General features: G+C 34.9%; 1 long non-coding RNA gene across 3 annotated transcripts in view; it reads right to left on the bottom strand.

Annotated features, from left to right (window-relative positions):
• LOC128931566 (uncharacterized) overlaps nt 1–12,315 on the bottom strand; it is a 245,694-nt gene that overhangs the window by 79,695 nt on the left and 153,684 nt on the right. For 2 of the 3 annotated variants that reach the window (XR_013533395.1, XR_013533393.1), the window contains exon 3: nt 5,600–5,634. The exons of the other annotated variant lie outside the window; for it this stretch is intronic. This is a non-coding gene — a long non-coding RNA (uncharacterized LOC128931566). The remainder of the gene's footprint in view (nt 1–5,599; nt 5,635–12,315) is intronic. 3 annotated transcript variants of the gene reach the window in all.

The following is a 12,315-nucleotide window of genomic DNA, read 5'->3' as shown; positions in this document are numbered from 1 at the left end:
TATTTCTCCACATCCTCTCCAGCATCTGTTGTTTCCTGACTTTTTAATGATCACCATTCTAACTGGCATGAGATGGTATCTCACTGTGATTTTGATTTGCATTTCTCTAATGACCAGTGATCATGAACCAAAAAAGAGCCTGTATAGCCAAGACAATTCTAAGAAAAAAGAGGAAAGCTGGAGGCATCACATTACCTGACTTCAAATTATACTAGAAGGCTACAGTAACAAAAACGGCATGGTACTGGCACCAAAACCGTTTATAGACCAATGGAACTGAACAAAGGGCTCAGAAATTAATACCACACATCTACAACCATCTGATCCTTCATAAACCTAACAAAAAATGGCCAATGGGGAAATAATTTCCTATTTAATAAATGATGTTGAGAAAACTGACTAGCCATAAGCAAAGAACTGAAACTACACCCCCTTCCTTACACCTTATACAAAAATTAACTCAAGATGGATTAAAGATTAAAAGGTAAGACTTAAAACTATAAAAACCCTAGAAGAAAACCTAGGCAATACCATTCAGGACATAGTCATGAGCAAAGACTTCATGACAAAAACACCAAAATTTTTAATGCTACTAGATATTTTCCTGGAGCTAGATAAGTTGATCAAAAATTACTTTTAAAAACAAAAAAAAAATCAATAGTAGCTAAATCCTTTAATAGAAGAGCAATAAGGAACAACAAGTGCTGAAAGATTTTTTTAAATACTATTAAGCTCCTATAATTTGAACATTTTTAATTTGGCCCAAATTTAGATAAACTAATGGAAGAAAATTTAAAAATTCATATAGATCAAATTTTATATGATAATTTACATTATTTTAAAAGGTAGTATCTCCTATCACTTAGTATATTAATCAGTGTCCAATCAGATGACAGACCACACAATCATTTGAACAAGGAAATATTAATATAAACAATTATTAACTATAACAAAGTTTTGGTTATTAAGAGGTAAAGAGAACTCTATACAACATAGAAAGCTGGTATATCACTAGTGCTGAAATGATAGTGCCCAAAAAGATCAAACACACATACACACAACACACACTGACCAGCACTGACACTGAGAACTTATTGGCAAGTGCACAGCCACATTCAGACTGCACATCCCTGAATGGCAAAGACATGGCTCTGCTGACACACCAGCAGTACTCACTGAAATCCACCCTCCAGGATGTTAAAGGAAATCATATTCAGAAGGTGTCCTAATGCATAAACCGCTGAAGAAACATACAAAGGGATTCTCTGAGCAGCTTCTAATCACTAGGCACTGCTGACAACTAGTCACCAAAGGAACTAAGTTCTGAAGAGTCACTTTTACTGTACAAGCTAGGCATAAGGAAATGTCTATTATTACTAATGACCTTCCAGTACCCACCTCTGACAAAATTAGCATCATGCAAGCTGGTTAAGAAAAAAAAAATTACAAGATTCATCTCAACTATTACAGAGCAGCCAATGAAAGGTAGAATTGTATCTGAGAAGCAATAAAGTGGCACAGTAGGGGGAAAATATCTTTCAGAAATGGTGTTGGGATAAAATTGGATCCTTCTCTTAAACCATGTATCAGATGAATACCAAATGAATCAACGATTTAAATGCAAAAAATAAAACCAAACAGGTACTATAAGAAAATAAAGGTGAGTACCTCTAACTTGGAAGCAGAAAACTTTCCTATGATATAAATACAGAAGCAATAAGATAATGTGCTTCTTAGTACTTATAAATTTAATTTCATTAAAAATTTTAAATTACATAAAAAAGACACACAAATTTCAGAGCACTGCCTAAGGAGCCAGTTTCTGACTCTCCTCACCACAGACTGCTGACAGAACTAGCATAACTTGGATGACAGCACAGCTAAAAACAAAGGAAAAGTGTGGGCAGCTTGCTGTTTGAGAGGCTTCCAGAATCTCTAGCTGGGAGACTGGTAAAGGACCTTCTCTGTAAGAGAAAGTCTGTAAAGACTGGGAGAGGCAGCTGTTTGTTCAAATGTGCAGACACCAATGAAAATCTACAAGGAACATGAAGAATCAGAAAAATACGATACAATCAAAGAAACAAAATTAATCTCCAGTAGCCAACACCAAAGTAATGAAGAACTATGAATTGTCTGACAAATAATTCAAAATAATTTCATCTTAAAAAAGATAAGTGAATTACAAGAGAACTCACTAAGAAAAATGACACATAAACAAAAATGAGAAAATCAACAAAAGTCAACAAAAAGATAGCAACTACAGAAGACAACAAAACAGAAATTCTGGAGCAGAAAGATATCATAATTGAACTGAAAATTTCACTAGATGGGTTCAACAGCAGACTTAATCAGATCAAACAGAAGAAAGTACCAGCAAATATAAAGACAGATGATTTCAAATTATCTAATCAGACAAGACAAGCAAAAGAAAAAAAGAATAAAAGAAAGTGAATAAAGCTTAAGGAGTCATGGGACACCATTAAGAAAATCAATATATGCATTATGGGAATCCAAGAAGGAGAAAAGAGAAAGGACCAGAAAGCTTATTTTAATTTGACATTTTAAATTTAAAAAGGTTTTAATTATTTTAATGTAAAGATAAGTTAATTTAATTATTTTTATTTAAAGATTCAGATTTGGCTATTATTTTAACAATGACCAAAAACTTCCCAAATCTGGAAAAAGAAATGTACACCCACAACCATGAAGCCCAAAGTCCTTCATATAGATTAAATATGTTTTTAAAAAATCTTTCCTGAAAAATATCACAATCAAATCCTCAAAAGTCAAAGACAAACAATTTGAAAGAAACAAGAGAAAATTAACTTATCACATACAAGAGAAGCCTCACAAGACTATCAACAGACTTTCTGGCAAAAACCTTACAAACCAGATGGGAATGGGATGATACATTTAAAATACTAAAAGAAAAAAAACATAACCTGCCAACCAAAAATACAATACATGAAAAAACTGTCGTCCAAAAAGAGGTAAGAGTTACAACTTTACAGACAACTGAAGATTAAGGGAGTTCATCACCACTGCATCTGACTTACGAGAAATGCTAAAGAGAATGCCCATCAATGACAGATTAGATGAAGAAAATATGGCACATATATACCATGGAATACTATGCAGCCATAAAAAAGAACAAGATCATGTCTTTTGCAGTAATATGGATGCAGGTGCAGGTCATTATCTTTAGCAAAACTACACAGAAACAGAAAACCAAATACCACATATTCTCACTAACAAGTGGGAGCTAAATGATGAGAACTCATGAATACAAAAATGGTAACAACAGACACTTGGACCTACTTAAGAATGGAGTGTGGAAGGAGGGAGAGGAGTAGAAAAAATAACTATCGGGTACTAGGCTCAGTATCTGAATGATGAAATAATCTGCATAACAAACCCTCATGATGTGAATTTATGTATTAACAAATATGTGCCCCTGAACCTAAAATAAAAGTTAAGAAAAGAAAAAGAAAAAAAAAAACCACAGTACTATACAGGTTGACAAATTATTAAAAATGGTTCCTTATCTGGAAAAAAAGAAAAGAAAAGAAAGGATATAAACCGCAGTATGAAAGCATATAAAAGTCTAAAAATCACTGGTAAGGGTAATTATTTAGATAAGTAAAAAATACTGTAATACTCTAATCATGATATGTTCATTACTTTTAATACTAAAGTTAAAAGACAAAAGTATTAATAATAACATAACTAAAAATATATGTTAATGAATACATGTTAAAAGATGTAAATAATGACATTAATAACAAACTGTAAAGAGAGAAGTAAAACTATCTAGTTTTTGTACAAGATTGAAGTTAAGTAGTTTTCAATTTATAAAAACGACTAAGCCTCATGATTAACTAATCTCATGATTATCTAAGCCTCATGATTAACTGCAAATATACATAGAAGACACATAAAATTTTCAGGTATGGAAGAGAATCATGTATGGAAGGAATTTGCCTCAGCATAATAAAGGCCATATTATAATATGGCCTTTACATATTACGATATGGGCTTACATGATAAGCCCACAGCTGATATGGTAAAAACTGAAAACTTTTACACTAAGCTAGGAATAAAAGGTGAGGAGGCTAACTCTTGCCATTTCTATTCAATGTAGTATTAGAAGTCATACCAAGAGCAATTCAGCAAGAAAAAGAAGTAAAAGTCATCCACATCAGAAAAGGATAAGTAAATTATCTGTTTGCAGATGACATAATCTTATATATAGGAAACCCTGAAGGTGCCATAAAAAAAAAACTGTTAGAACTAATAAACAAATTTAGTAAAGCTGCAGTATACAAAATCAACATAGAAAAATCAGTTATATTTCAATACACTAACAGTCAACTAGCTAAACAGGTAACAACCCTATTTATAATAGTACCAAAAAATAAAATGTTCTGGAATAAACTTAACCAAGAAGATGAAATACTTGGACACTGAAACTTACAAATATTGATGAAAGAAATTAAAGAAAATACAAATTAATGGGAATATATTCTGTGTTCCTGAATTAGGAAACAGTATCATTAAAATATCCATGCCACCCAAAGTGACCTACAATAAAATTCCAGTCAAAACTCCAATCACATTTTTTACAGAAATAGAAAACACAATCATAAACTGTATGTGAAATCATGACTCTAAATAGCCAAAACAATTGTGAGAAAGAAGAACGAAGCTGGAGACATCACACTTTCTGATTTCAAAATATATTACAAATCTACAGTAACCAAAACAGTATGGCACTGACATAAAGACAGACATATAGACCAACAGAACAGAATAGAGAAGACAAAAATAAACCCAGAATGAATAGTCAACTAATATTATCCCATGGTACTGAGAATACACCATAAGAAAAGCACAGTCTCAACAAATACTGTTGGGAAAACCAGATACACACATGTAAGATAATAAAATTGGACCCTTCTATTACTTCAGATACAAAAAATTAAACTCAAAATGAATTAAAGATTTAAATGTAAGACAGGAAACTGTGAAATTCCTAGACAAAAACATAAGAGACATAAGAGAAACTCTTCATAACATTTGCCTTGGCAATGATTTCTTGAATATAACACTGACAGCACGAGCAACAAAAACAAAAATAGACAAATGGGACTATATCAAACTAAAAAGCTTCTGCAAAGCAAACAATTGATAAAGTAAAGTAACATTCTATGGAAAGCAAGAGCACAAACAACAAAACCAAGAATAGACAAGTGGGACTGCATCAAAATAAAAAGCTTCTGCAAAGCAAACAATCAGAAAAGCGAAATAACATTCTATGGAAAGGAAGAAAATATTTGCAAATCATATACTTGATTACTTAGTAAGGGGATAATATCCAAAATACATAAGGAACTCCTACAACTCTGTAACAAAATAAATGAATAATCCAATTAATAAATGGGCAAAGGACTTGAAGAGACATTCTTTCAAAGAAGACATAGAGATGACCAACAGGTATATGAAAAGATCTTCAACATCACTAATCATCAGGGAAATGTAAATCCAAATCTCAGTGAGATATCACCCCACACACTGTGAGGTAAAGCAAATGAATACTTACCTTACTGTTGCTAAGAACCAAGATTTTCGGCAAGGCTGAAAGGAGATAAAATTTAAGATAAGTTAAAACACTTTAGTCCTGATTTTAAGTATAAATAAGAATGTAGGGTCTATTTTATCTTTTAAAAATAGATATCTATTTTAAAGCTCTCTCTAATAAAAGGCCTAAAAATAAGGACCAACTCAGAAACAGTGAACACTCCTTGCACTTAGACTTCGATCTCTTACCACAATATCCCACTAAAGTAAGTCAGGTCTCTTTGAAAAAATGATTGATTACAGATCTGGCATAGGAAATGCACAAAGTGAACATGGAGCATCTTTTCATTCCAAAAGCTAGGAATCTAACAAAGAGTACTGGGATTATGTTAAAAATTCCCAGAAGCCAACATGTACAAGCTCAACTAAATACCTGAACAATATGTTAAAATACACAAACTATATTTCAACTCATGTGTTCATAAGCCTCCATAGCCCATTTCCAGTGCCTCTCCAAAAATGATCATCTTTGCAAGAATCTAGTATCCACCATTATTTTGAAAACTGGTATATAAATAGAAAAAAATTTAAAAAGTTTCTGCCTTTTTTATATGGCTCCTATCTCAGAAGGATGATAGGTGACGAGGGAAAGTTCTTTAGAGAAATTCTGCAGGTACTAATGAAAAGAAGAAATGATAGAACTAGACTATCACCATTTGGCAACCCATAATGAATTAATGGACCTAGACAATGAACATCAAAGGTTAACAAGTCACAGAAAAAAATGCCAAGACATCATGTACCTCCTAGGAAGTACATAACACCATGTAGAAAGTAATCTTGCCAAAAACCACTCTATATCTGGATTTAGATTTATGGCAGTCCCCCCTTTTCCACAGGGAATATGTTTCAAAACCTCCAGTGAATGCCTGAAACCATGAAAACCCTATATATGCTGTCTTTTTCCATACATATATATATATATGATGATGTTTAATTTATGAATTAGGCACAATAAGAGATTAACAACAATAATAATACATAGAACAACTGTAACACTATACTGTAATAAGTTATGTGAATGTGCTCTTTATTTTTTTCCTTCTCTCAAAATACCTTATTATACTCTACTGACCTACGTTCTCTCTGCAACTGACTACAAGTAATAAACACTGAGGAAATAAAAGCTTGGACAAGTGAGAATTACTAAAGTAGATTTAGTAGAAATAAAAAGAGAGAAGATGTGTTAAACAGCAACATGGGGATGCAATCATCCAAGTCCTAATTATGAGGGCTTCAGGACAAACCATCAGTTGCTTTGACAGAAAAACTGCAATGAGAAAAAAGTAAAGCAGATCCTATAGACTAAAAGGACTTAATTAACACGATTAAACAATCACAATGTATAACATTATGTTGATCCTTTTCAGGCAAACAAAGCATTAAAAATATATAAGAAAACAGAAAATGTGAAAACAGACTGAACATTTGATGGCATTAAAGATGTTTCTTATTTTTAGGGGTAATAATTGTGATTGTGTTTTTATAAAGGATCTTTAGCTTTTATAGATACATAATTAAATATTTACAGATAAATATTTACAGATATGATACCTGAGATTTAATTCAAAATGTTTCTAAGTGAAACAATTGGGATGCTAGAAGGTCTAGATATAAATGAGACAGGATTAACCATATGTTGATAACTGTGGAACATAAGAGATACACACACACACACCCCTATGCACACAGAGAGAGAAGTTCATTTTTAATTATTCCTTTTTCTTTTAATGTAATGGATAATAGTAGTCATAATCAGATGTAATCCAATAGACTAAATAGTAGATAAACTAAACACACAATTATTTAGTAAAGAAAATCAAGGTCCGGACCAGGTCTTAACACCCAACCAAGATCTGATCTTTCTACTAGATCATACTGCACCAGCCACTCATTCCCAACTCCAAAACCCTTTGTATGTAGTGAAACAGAAGCCTATATAAGTTTATACTCTAAATAGGGGAGAAAATACTGCTTCTCTTTCACAGAATATCCAGCATGGTGCCTAAGGAAAAAAAAAATTACATTCCCAAGAAAGCAAAACCAGATCCCCAAAAAAATCTCAGACTACAAACTGTAACATTTGAAATTAACATGATGTTAGACAACATAAAGGAAAACAAACTAAACTTTGTTCTTAAACCTACAGACAGAATCTGGATGGGGATCTGTTTATAGCCATCTACTTAGAAACATTAAAGAATATTCCACCCCCACCATACTGTGCTCCAAGAAACCATATGTAAAGCAATGTCACTCTTTAATGATGGAAATTAATCTAGTAACTGAAGACAATGCTTAGAAGTATAGAATGTGCTATTAGCAATAAAAGGGTTCCCTAAACTCAGAGGTGACACTTTAGAAGAAATACTCAGTGGATGAGTTATAGCTGCAGACCCAGGCTTTGCTTTCCAGGAGATGTCCTTTAAAGTTTCCAGGCTGAGTTTTCTGGCCAGAGTCTAGAACATGTAATTTCCATCCCAGACCTGCAAGGGTCCACTGCAGCCTAGAGAAAACTGTTCTGAAATTAGGTAATATTTTAGATCTAATAGTTATTTTGGCTTACTATAAATCTGTTAGATGAGAGAAGTCACAAAAGAAATATGGCTGGCCAGGCATCTCCTCTCCAAGGCTATGAATTCACATTTCAGTAAAATCTCTTCAACTAACTTGTAAATTTAGTTCTATTATTAATAACATCCAATATGTATCCCTCAAAACAATGGCTCTTTGCAAATACTAATTCATTTAATTATTTTAAATAAAGGTCCACTTAGGAATTTTGTGAAAACTTATAGCTACACTTAAATCCAGACCTATTTGGATTATATTAGATCTAGTACTTAGGATCTTACTGCAGGTTATATTAGATCACTCAATTAACTCAACTTTCTCTCACTTCTCTTATGTTCACTTCCTATTTTTTATTTAAAATATTCTATTGCATCTACAGGTAAAATACAAAAGATAAGAGATGGAGACTAGGGAACAAATATTTTACATCCTGTATTTAACTTTGATTATTGCACAAAAATTGTTTTGACATTCTAAGTTTTTGATATCTTTAAATGCAGAGAAGTTTAAGTGCATTTATTGGATAGCCCTGCAATAACACATTTTGGCCCTTCCTCTTCTCCCTTTCTTTTCTCTCTTTTCTGCTCCTAACACCATAATACCTATAAGTGATTAAGTAAGCTATATTACTAAATCAGCTATAATACATCAACTCATCAGAATAGTATATATAGTATACTACATTAAGAGACTGTTGTAAACACCATGCTATACCACAGGAAAAAGGCTGGATAAACTACATGAAAGTATAAAACACAAGGCAGTTTGTAACAGTTATTTTAGAAATTTATAGAAAATAATTATGGAAAAATTATCTAAATCCTCATTTTGCATGGCAATTAGCCAATTATTCCTTGTCATCTGAATGTATATGCATTGATTTATTAACAGAAAAATACATATTGGTAATAAGCTTGATATATTATTCCAGATTCATGGCTAGTATCATTAAAATAAAGCACAGATCTCTTTAAGGGAAGAGAAGAAGGGTTCACACAATAAAACACAAATGCAGATGTCAAAGTTCATAAGCAACTTATAAGAATAGTGTCACAGGAATTAGGACATTTTAGTGAGAACCTTTTGAAATCATAAATAAAGCCTTATTTGAAGATGTCAGCTCTCTCCTTATTTTGATGGATGGTTAAAGCATAAAGTTGAGCTAATCCAGAATATCTGCACTCCAAATATTTGACACTGAAATTAATCTTGAACTCACTGTGAATCAATGCCTTTTAACTGCTTGGCTGAAAGAGATCATTTTTATGAAGGACGGCATGAAAGTATGCAGACTATACATTCCTCTGATGTCATCCTTCTGTGGATTAAGTCAAAAAAATCAGAAAACTTCTTAAATAGACAACATTACATGGTCCACCTTTCTAACTCCATCTACTCCTACACACAACCCCTCCCTCTGCCCATTAGAATTGTGTTTACTGAACTTCTGAATTAAATGTGCTGAAGCCATCAATCTATAATGAAAAATGGACTGCTTGCTTCCAGTAAGTATATTGTTCATATGGCACTGTGCATGAAGGCCAAATAAAGAGTTTGATCTCCTTACTCAATATCACATATTATGTTTTTCTGAACAACTAGTTAGTTTGTGTTTCTTTATTAATCTCCTGGGCCCCTGATATGGTTTGGATGTGTGTCCTCTCAAAATTTCATGTCAAAATGGGATCCCTGATGTTGTAGGTGGGGGATCGTGGGAGGTGCTTTGGTCATGGGGGCAGATGACTCATGAATGGCTTGGTACACTCCTCACAGTAATGACTGAGTTCTTGCTCTAAGTTCATGCAAGATCTGTTTATTTAAAAGACCATGGCAATTCCTCTGCCTTCCCTCTGACTTTCTCTCTCACCATGTGACATATCCACCCCTACTTTTTCTTCCTCCATGAGTGGAAGCTTCCTGAGGCCCTCACCAGGACCAAATCCTGGTGTCATGCTTCCTATGCAGCCTGCAAAACTGTGAGCCAAAATAAATCTCTTTTCTTTATAAATTACTCAGTCCCCCAGTATTCCTTTATAAGAATTCAAATGAACTAACATAGAAAATTGGTACTGAGAGTAGGATATAGCTATAATAATACCTGGCAATGTAAAAGTGGCTTTGGAATTGAGTAACAGCAGACATTAGAAGAGTCTGACAGGCTCAGAAAAAAACAGGAGGATGAGCAGAAGTTTGAAATTTCTTAAAGACTTGTTAAGTTGTTGTGATCAAAATGCTGATAGAAATATGAAAGGTAAAGGCCAGGTTGAGGAGGTCTCAGATGGAAACAAGAAAGTTCCTGGGAACCAGAGTAAAAGTCATCCATATTACTCCCTAACAAAGAGCTTTCTGCATTATGCTCATGCCCTAGGGATCCGTGGAAGTTTAAACTTATGAGTGATAACTGAGGGTATCTGGCAAAAGAAATTTCTAAGCAGCAAAGCATTCAAGATGTGGCCTGGCTGCTTCTAACAGCCTATAGTCAGATATGACAGCATAGAAATGACTTAAAGTTGGGACTTATATTTAAAAGGGAAGCAGAGCATAATAACCATTTGGAAAATTTGGAGCCTGACTGTTGTGCTAGAAAAGAAAAGAGCATTTTCAGTAGAGGAATGCGAGTGGTCTGTGGAGCAATCACTTGCTAGAGAGATTAGCATGACTAAAAGAGAACCAGATGCTAATAGCCAAGACAATGGGAAAAAGGCCTTGGGCATTTCAGAAATTTTCAAGGCAGCCCCTTTCATCACAGGCCCAGAGTCCTAGAAGTAAAAAGTTGTTCAGGGGGGCCAGCCCCAGAACACTGCTGCCCTGCTCAGCCTCAAGACACTACTCCCCACATTCCTGTCTACTGTACCTCCAGTACTGGCTCAAAAGAGCCCAGGTAGAGCTAGGGCCACCACTCCACAGGGTGTATGACATAAGCTCTGGCAGTTTTCACATGGTCTTAAACCTGCAGGTACATGGAATGCAATATTGAAGGAGGCTTATCAGATTCCACCTAAGTTTCAGGCGATAAATGGGGAAGCCCGAGTTCCCAGGGATAAGCCTAGTGAAGGGGTGGCGGTCCCACAGAGAGACTCTAGTAAGGCAGTCCCAAGGAAAAATGCTCAGTTGGAGCCCACACAGAGTATACCAGGGCACACTGCCTAGTAAAACTGTGGGAAAAGGAGCACCCTGTAGTCCTGTGATTGGCAGAGCCAGCAGCAGCTTGCACTGAGCCTAGAAAAACCAGAGGCACTGAATTCTAACCTATGGGAGCAGCGTTTGTAGAGGACTACACCCTACAAAGCCACTTGGGGCTGCCCAAGGCCTTGGGAGACCATCTCCCTTGCACCAGGGATGTGGGACAAAGAGTCAAGGATTATGTTGGAGCTTGCTTAATGTCTGCCCTGCTAAGTTTCAGGGCAGAAACCTGAAACCTGTGTAGGGCCTACTGCCCCATTCTTTGGGTTCATTTCTGCATTTTGGAATGAGAATGCTTACCTAATATCTGTACAACCATTTTATCTTAGAAGTAAATAGTTTTTTTATTTTGCAGGCTCATAGGTGGAAGGAAATTGACGTCTCACATCAGACTCTGGACTGTTGAGGTCATGCTTGAACAAGTTAAGACTGAGGGACCATTGGGAAGGGATGATTGTATTTTGCAACATGAAAATGACATGCTATCTGTGGGGCCAGGGACATAATTATATGATTTGGATGTTTGTCCCCTCAAAATCTCATGTTGAAGTAAGAATGCTGGAGGTGAGGACCAATCGGAAGTGTTTGGGTCACAGGGCAGATAATGGTTTGGTACCCTCTTCACAATAATGAGTTCTCACTCTGAGTTTACAGATATCTGGTTGTTCTTTAAAGAATATGGCACCCCCCCCAACACTTTCTTTCTCACCACATGACACAGCTGCTACCCTTTCACCTTCCACCATGAGCAGAAGCTTCTTGAGGCCCTCACCAGAAGCAGATGCTTCCTATATAGCATGCCAAAATAAGCCTCTTTTCTTTATAAATTACACAGCCTTAGTTATTTTTTAATAGCAGCGCAAAATGGAGTGACACAGCCCTGAATCTTACCACATTTCCCCCATCTCTGGTGAAAAGTGC

Source organism: Callithrix jacchus, chromosome 3 (assembly GCF_049354715.1).
Source record: "Callithrix jacchus isolate 240 chromosome 3, calJac240_pri, whole genome shotgun sequence".
Classification (NCBI taxonomy): domain Eukaryota; kingdom Metazoa; phylum Chordata; class Mammalia; order Primates; family Cebidae; genus Callithrix; species Callithrix jacchus.
The sequence above is the reverse complement of the archived record's forward strand: the minus strand, read 5'-3'. Positions and strand labels throughout refer to the sequence as shown.